The sequence below is a fragment of the Carassius auratus genome, chromosome 28 (assembly GCF_003368295.1).
Source record: "Carassius auratus strain Wakin chromosome 28, ASM336829v1, whole genome shotgun sequence".
NCBI classification, from domain to species: Eukaryota; Metazoa; Chordata; class Actinopteri; order Cypriniformes; family Cyprinidae; genus Carassius; species Carassius auratus.
Window position 1 is genome coordinate 24631096 of NC_039270.1, and position 8466 is coordinate 24639561.

Below are 8466 nucleotides of genomic sequence, written 5' to 3' on the forward strand. Positions count from 1 at the left end.
GTACGATCATTTCCATGCATTGGTACTCTAATCGACATGGGAGTAAATCAGAGCTTTGTGAGGCAGCTGAGTGGGAGGCAGCCTCTGTACACAATGGCTGATGATTTTGCTCTGTTCCCTCCTCCGCTGAAGTGCCAGAGCATCCTTCCTCCCCAAAGTGCACCTCTCCAAACATGCAATGATCGCGCTGATTTTAATTACCTCTCATGACTGCCGAGGTTGTGGCTGCCTGACGCGCAGCGGGGAGGATCTTTTGGATTTATCTCTGGAAACACCTGCATGCTTTTGCTCTCTCTCCCTCCTATGTGTTCGGTCATCTCCTCTAAGCAATACTTAATGTCTCTGAAGTCTGAATAGGAAATGAAACGATAATACAAAAAGAGTTCTACTAAAACTAACACTGCAAAGGTATTTATATACATATAACGATAATTACAGTCATCTGCCAGTGTGTTATATAAGACATAACAAGTCTACTCCCTTTTTTGTCTTCCCTTTTTGTATAAACACCTGCTCAAACAAATTAGCCGGCATGATGAGGTTCTTCTTGGAGCGTTATGCCACATGGATGCCCTTCACATGAGCCTCTAGGGGATGCGTTCGAGGCCCTTCACCCTATCAAGCCCTGCTGCTGAGAGACGCACAAATGAAAACACTCAACTTTAAGGAAATCTTGCAAATGTGTGCTGACGTGGATTAGCTTAAGTGTTACATAACAAGCAGTAAACCAACATGACACAATGGCAAAAACACTCAGTTTATTTTATTAAAGGAGTCATATGATGCTGTTACACCTTCTTTCTTTGCTTGAACATCTGGGCAACGTTATGCAAATCTTCCCACATAGTGACATAGAGATGTGGGGCCGTGTTAAAAGAGGCGTTTTAGGAGGGCATGGACGAGTCTTAACTTTTATAAAGAATATCCTTTTTGGATTTGAGACTTTAGTCTTTGCGACTTTCCAGATCTTCTTTATGCACCAAGAGCTTTAACACTCCAAAGAGAAAGGAAAAATTTAAATCGCATCGTATGACCCCTTTAAATTATTATGGTGTAGGAATTTTTCATGTTTTAGAAATGTCTCATCAAGGTTGTATTTGAACAAAAATACAGTGAAAACCGTAATCCTGTCAGATATTAATACTAATATATATTTCTATTTTTACTATATAATAAAAAATGTAATTTGTGATGGCAAAGCTGAATTTTCAGCATCATCATAGTGTCACATGATCCATATCAGAAATCACTCTGATATGCTGATTAGCTGCTCAAGAAACATTAATTTTTATTATCAGTGAACCATTAATTTTCCTTCAATATTACTGGATGAACATAAAGTTAAGGTAAACAGAGCAACATTTTTTTAAAATAAATATTTAAAAATATTTTTTACACATAATAAATGCCTGTTATTCATGAAATAAATGCTGACACTTTTTATATATTTAATGAATCCTTGCTGAATAAAAATTATATATATATATATATATATATATATATATATATATATATATATATATATATATATATATATATATATATATATATATATATTTCACCTTACTGACCCCAAACTTATGAAATGTAGTGTAGCAACATCGTCTCAGATATTTATCCTAAAATTACATACTAAAATAAGACTTGAAACAAATACCAATTATTGTAATAGAGTACAGAACCATTAAATTATTGTGGATAACAGCACAGATAACTTGTTTTTGGAAGAATCTTATGAAAAATGTTACTTTTGATTGCTTCCTTTAGTTTTATTGAGGTCTTTTTCTCAGGAGAAGTGAAAAATGGCTTTCCGTTTCATTTCATTGCTGCCTAAAGAGAAACAACTGATACATTACAGTAAAACAACAATTACCTTTTTTTCCTTCTCTACAGGGAGTCCCACTCACCGCATTAAAAGATGTGTGGGTGAAAGTAAATGAAATATAATAATAAAAAATAAATAAAAAACCAATGTCATTCTTTGAAGTGGAATGATTTAAATTTGCCCTCCCAGTCAAAAACCTAACAATCAAATTCATGTATGTGTTAAAGCTCACAGCACATCCACGCACTGTGTCCCCTGAAGGCCAGTGTTTGAGCAAAATGAACTGGATTTACAGTGATTGGCTGGGCAAAAGAGTCTGAGGTGAAACCGGGGGATTGAAAGACTGCTCTGGGCTGCTGGGGAGCAGATAATAAATGGCAGTCAAGTAGGTGGCCATCAGTTATTCCTTCCTTCTGAGAAAATTAGAGTTTGAGCAGAGAGCCAAATGTTCCTGTGCTCAGGGGCAACAGAAGAGAGCGCATCACTGCAGACATCTCACAACACAAGTTTATATGTGTTGGTAAGAGTGAGCAGCCTGACTGAACCCAGGATGAAGTATTTTTTTAGTTATTTTTTTGCTTCAGGCAGATCATATATTCAGTTATACCATAGGTCAAGACTGCCCCAAGCAGATTATCGACCTTTGGAGAAAGAGGGAGGTAGAGAGAAAATATGACTGGTTTTATCCAGCCTTTACCTGAAGAAACGAATGACACCAAGGTGAAGTGCTAATGAAATTTTTGGGATAAATATTAAAGACATTCAATGTGGCCAGAGCTGTTTGGCTGCAATAGTTTAGCAAATGATTGTGCTCATGCACTTGTAGCCAGTAATGGCTGCATTAGTACACTTAATTGGGAGCATCCAACAGAAATAATGTACCAGTAATTGTACTACACCTTTAAATGTGATTTCCAAATGCATAAATGGATTTGCACACATATTAACACTTGTTGCATAAGCAGCTGGGACTGATTTACCCAAGGGTTCTTTAGTGTATCAGTCGAACACATTTGTAATTTATCAGATAACAGAAAGGGGGAATAAAACTATTATAATTTATGTTCTATATTTTACTTATGCCTCATGAACACAATAAGCCTAAGCCTGAGTAAATCTCCATACTGCAGAGCCATGCAGAAGAATAAATAGTGCACAGATGCTTTCTGAAAATAAAACATTTGCTGGCATTGGTTGACTTAGCTTTCTTATCACGACAGTGATTCAGTCCCACATATGGACAGGGATTGGTGAGCTAAAATTACTGTAATGTTCTCAAAACAATATTAGAGTTAGGGACTCATTGTTTCTCTTAGTGCAACAGTTTTGCAACGGATTAGCATTTTGATTAAGTAAAAAATGAAGATGAATTATCTTCCTCTGTAAATTGGCCTATAAAAATTAAGAAGCCTGTTTCTAAGTATTTAGCTAATAGTATTGCCTATGATTGACATATAACTATAATATAAACATAAGTGTTATAACAGAAACAGTTTTCATTTGTTGGTTTCATAATGTGCATATTAAGATGACAGACATGTCATCAATCTCTATGCATCTGTTAGTGTAATGCTACAACCAACAAAAAGTACAAGTAATGAGAATTTGTAAATATAGACCGCCCTCTGGTGGTCATAAATCATAAACAGGAGAGGTTTTGGCTATTTTCGTAGAAACATCATCTTACAGTAAAAAGGCTACAATTAAAGGAATTTCATTCTAATTAATTCACTAAATGGTTACAAATTAAATGTAATAATTAGCCTAATATTACATTTCAAGCAATGAATCACCCAAAGATTTAATCAAAGTATGACTTTTGTAAGATTTTGTTTGAACTGTACATTTACTTTGAAATTGTCAAAAAAAAAATTCTAAAAGTTTGGGCTGACCATTTTTGATTAATGCACTTTTGCCTATTTTGTTAATTTTTTTTTTTATGACTGTAGCACAAATGCGTTAAATCAATGTTTTTATCATATTTATATACACATTTATTTTTAATGTTAGGCCTAGGCTAGGCTACTCAACAAAAAAATCTGGCTTCTTTATGAAATCAACCAACCTGAAAACGACCAGTGCATTAAAAACATACAATCTATGTATAAGGTTTACATTTATTGTTTTATTTTAATGTTCTAAGGCATGTTTAGCATTTTATTACTTTACAATCCACGGTGACCTCCCGCAACTGGTAGCGTCTGCGCATGCGCACTCGTGGCCCCTCCTAGTGACGTCTTTATTCTCAGCCCCTGCGCTCTCTCCGGAAACCCCTCGAGTGTGCGTGCAGCCGTTAGGTTGTTTTCGCAACTCAGCGTAGTCACTACGATCAAAGTGTGCTTTAAACGTATCTGTGGCCGTCAGAGTTGAGGACGGAGCGACTGGATTACCGGGGCAGTATTTTGACAAAAGGAGAACCGTTTTGCTGGCTCGTTTTGTGTTCGCGTTTTCTAATGGTTTTGCTGTAGTCTTTTGTTTTTGTAACGTTATTGTGTGATGGACGCCATTTTAGGTTGATCACACTTACTAGCTGCTAGCCACATTGTGTTTCAGGCCTTGCTTCATACTACGTCGGGTTTGTGTTTTCTTGAGATTTGGACTACACCCAGCATACATTTCGGAGGGACTCTGATGCGGACATTGCGGAGACATAACGTTATTTGACCGGACTCTACACGTTCACCCAATCGGACACTATATGAACTGTGTATTTCTTCTCAGAGTCGGACCTCACACGGACAGCTCGCGGCTAACCGCCATATGGTCCCGGGACACTGAGAAACCGCAGGAGTAACGTTATTTCTGGCTTCCGTGGACTCAAAGTCACTCGCGTCTATAAGATTGCGTGTTACACTTGATCACGGTCTCTTTGAACACTTGGTATTTTTCAGTTATTCACGTGAGGCAAATTCCACACGACCCTCCTTTAGTGGTGACCCTCTTAATTTAAGAGTGTTGAGAGATGATGAACAAACATGACTATTATTATTCTTAAACTGTTAAGCTGATAAACTGACACTGAGTAAAGGGTGATCGCTGGGAGAGCCCAGGCGGTCGTGCGAGTTGTAACGTTAGTTGAGTTTGGTTGTGTGTGGTGGTGGTGTCTGACCACGAGGATTGTTTAAACATGTCTTGTGTCCATTACAAGTTTTCTTCTAAACTGAACTACGACACGGTGACCTTCGATGGCCTTCACATCACGCTCAGTGATCTGAAACGACAGATCATGGGCCGAGAAAAGCTGAAGGCCGCGGATTGCGACCTGCAGATCACTAACGCGCAGACTAAAGAAGGTAAGATGGCTTGACACGTAGTTTATACACCGTTTTTAGTTTGCTATGAATTAACGAGGTTTGAAAGAGTACGTATATATGTTTGGGAAAGGGGTTTATCAGTTCTAGCTTGAAGCTAATGTGTGCTAACCGACCTAACAAGGCCAGATCCTAACCGCCACCAGCATTGTCACTGTACTCAAACGTTGAGTTTTGTTTTGCAAAAAAAAAATATATCAGTGGTTATTAATTCAATGTAAACGTTGACTAATCTTCACTTGTGTAGTGAAAGCTTTGTTTCTCATGTAACTTAACCTTACTTCTTTACGACGTTTGCTTTGTTTTCCTAGCCTTGTAACTTGTATAGACAATGTGCCACGTTGATTAATGTTCTTGTCATTGTTGCCTGTGTTTGCAGAATACACTGATGATGGAGCCCTCATCCCTAAAAACTCGTCTGTCATCATTAGACGGATCCCTATTGGAGGGTTGAAGTCGACAAGCAAAACATTTGTCATGTAAGTACATTAATACTTACTGTTGACATCTGCTCTGGGTTTGCATTTATTATTTAGTTCTGTTTGAAGTCTAGAAAATGAAGGCGTTTTCAATATTAGTCATTTTACTCAATGAATTTTGAGTTCACTAGAAGTTTAGCTGGAGACTTTACAACTGATAAATGATCTATTTGAACTGTTAAATGTTTTAATTTAAAAAGGATTAATTTACTGTAGCTTAATTGCTGTGATCTTAAAAATAAATCACTTGTACGTTGAGTATTAGCCGACTTAAGATTGGTATGTATGTAATTTCAATTAAGCAGTTTGAGTGTTAAATTGCAGTGAATTTAAGTTCTAAGTCTGTGTTTGTGGGTGGGGGGTATACTTTTAAATTGGAAGTTAACCTCTTTCTTTTTTTCTTTTTTTTTTATGTTTTGCAGCGATCGATCTGAACAAAGTGGATCTTCAAAAGCAGTATGTAAAACACCTAATTTCCTTGTCTCATTACACACATTTTCAAATGCCCCGGCAGTTGCTTTGTCTTGAAATCATTTAGGGAACTTTCTTCATGCTCCTCAATGTTGTCTTTGAAACCTGTTTGAAGATAACAAAGTTTGTCGAGCTGAGTGTTTATATTGTTATTCGCAAAAGCTGTTGCATTGATTGATTGTTTTTATACAATTACCAGTGTGTACAGAGGTCTGCTGATACACTGTGTTTCACATTGAATAAGTTCTCCATAAATATGAAATCTGTTGTGCGGTCTAGTGTAAGATCATATTGATCTATATCATTTTTGAACATGGGCAATGTTCAGTTTGTTTGTCCTTAAAGTGACACATCTGTAAAAAGCTGTCTGTTTTTTGTTTTTAAATAAAAAAACATACATTGTGTTATTTATTAATTTCACCTTCTATCATAGAGCTTCAGTGTCTGACTACTCATGTTTACTCAGTTGCTATTATAAGAAATTTAGTTGTGTGGATGTGTGAGAGAGAGAGATTGATATTTTTATATATATATATATATATATATGTGTGTGTGTGTGTGTGTGTATGTATGTGTGTGTATATATGTGTGTTACCTAAAACATAATGAGCCTTGCCTTGGACTAACTCTGGTATTGGCAAGTTCTGACCTGGAGAGCCGCAGTCCTGCAGAGTTCAGCTCTAACCCTAAAAAAAACCCTCACCTGCCTGTAGTCTTAGGCCCCGTCCACACGGAGACAGAGCTTACCCCAATCCGATCTTTTTTTTTCCTCGTCTCTAGAAATATCTGTGTCCACACGAAATCGCATGATGTAGTATACATGCCAGACCAGTATGTGGCGCTGTAATTCTGCCACAGAGATACACTAAAAACAGAGAAGAAGACTTGGACTCTGCTCATAAACCTTGCGCGTGGTACACAAACGAACATGGAACAATACATTTATTAATCAGTGTTAATGTTAGTTAAGACAATCATTCAGTGTTTGTTCATGTTTTTGTTGCTCTTACGTGACGTAGAGGTGTCTGACTAAGGGGGAGACGTGGGCTGATGACGTCATCGTTTCAGAAAATATACGGATTAGCCGTCCAGATGAAAACGCACAGACGGGGTTTTCCAATTTATCCACTCTGGGACCCGGTTTAAAAAAAAAGTGGTTTCACCTTATGAAAACGCCGGATCCGTGTGGACGAAACGCCTATCCGATAAAAAAATTGTGCGTATTCACAGAAACGCGTCTCCGTGTGGACGGGGCCTTAGTAATCCTGAAGATGTTGATGAGCTTGTTCAAGTGTGTTTGATTAGGGTTGAAGCTGGACTCTGCAGGACTGAGCCTCTCTCTGACCAAACTTGCCTAGCCCTGGACTAACTGTACACAAGTATGTTTTTATTTATTTTTTATACTGGCCATTTGTTCCTTGACTTGGCTCAGTGTGTGTTTAGGTAACTGTCTATTGGCATTTAAGAGATAATCAAATTAAACTTGGCACTCATGTAGTTTCAATTATTTAATTTTCATAAAGAGGGTCATACGATGCTTCTAAAAGTAACATTTTGTGTATTTGGCATAATGCAATGTCTGTCTTTTTAAGGTTCAAAAACACATTTTACACTATGTACATTATTGTTGCTCCTCTATACCTTGCCTATCTGAAATGCATCAAGGGAAGGGGGAAGTCGTGGCCTAATGGTTAGAGGGTTGGACTCCCAATCGAAGGGTTGTGGGTTCTAGTCTCGGTTAGATTAGAGGGTTGGACTCCCAATCGAAGGGTTGTGGGTTCTAGTCTCGGGCTGGACGGAATTCTGGGTGGGGGTAGTGCATGTACAGTTCTCTCTCCACCTTCAATACCACGACTTAGGTGCCCTTGAGCAAGGCATTGAACCCCCAACTGCTCCCCGGGCGCCGCAGCATAAATGGCTGCCCACTGCTCTGGGTGTGTGCTCACAGTGTGTATGTGTGTGTTCACTGCTCTGTGTGTGTGCATTTCGGATGGGTTAAATGCAGAGCACAAATTCTGAGTATGGGTCACCATACTTGGCTGAATGTCACTTCACTTCACTTCAATTTTTACAAAGCTGCTCGTTCTGAGTGAGGTGTGCTCTGATTGGCCAGCTCTCCAGTTTGTGATTGAACAATGCCTCAGGCGTGTGACAGTGATGTTATGCTCCTTAACATACTGTGATGCCCTGTGTCCCGGTACGACCAGACAAAACATTTGTTGCATCCAGTGCGGTCATAATTACTGATTCTATAGATTTTTACGCGTTGCATATCACGCTGCGTAAACAAAAACCAATGTCTGCATTTGTGATTGGAGAAATGACAAAACAATTGTACTATACACTACATAATACTTGCGTTTGGATCATCAGTTGCAAA

At 38.1% G+C, this 8466-nt stretch overlaps 1 pseudogene; it reads left to right on the forward strand.

The window, feature by feature from the left end:
* The first annotated feature begins 4068 nt into the window (after positions 1-4068).
* LOC113047297 (E3 ubiquitin-protein ligase RBBP6-like) overlaps positions 4069-8466 on the forward strand; it is a 17003-nt pseudogene continuing 12605 nt past the window's right edge.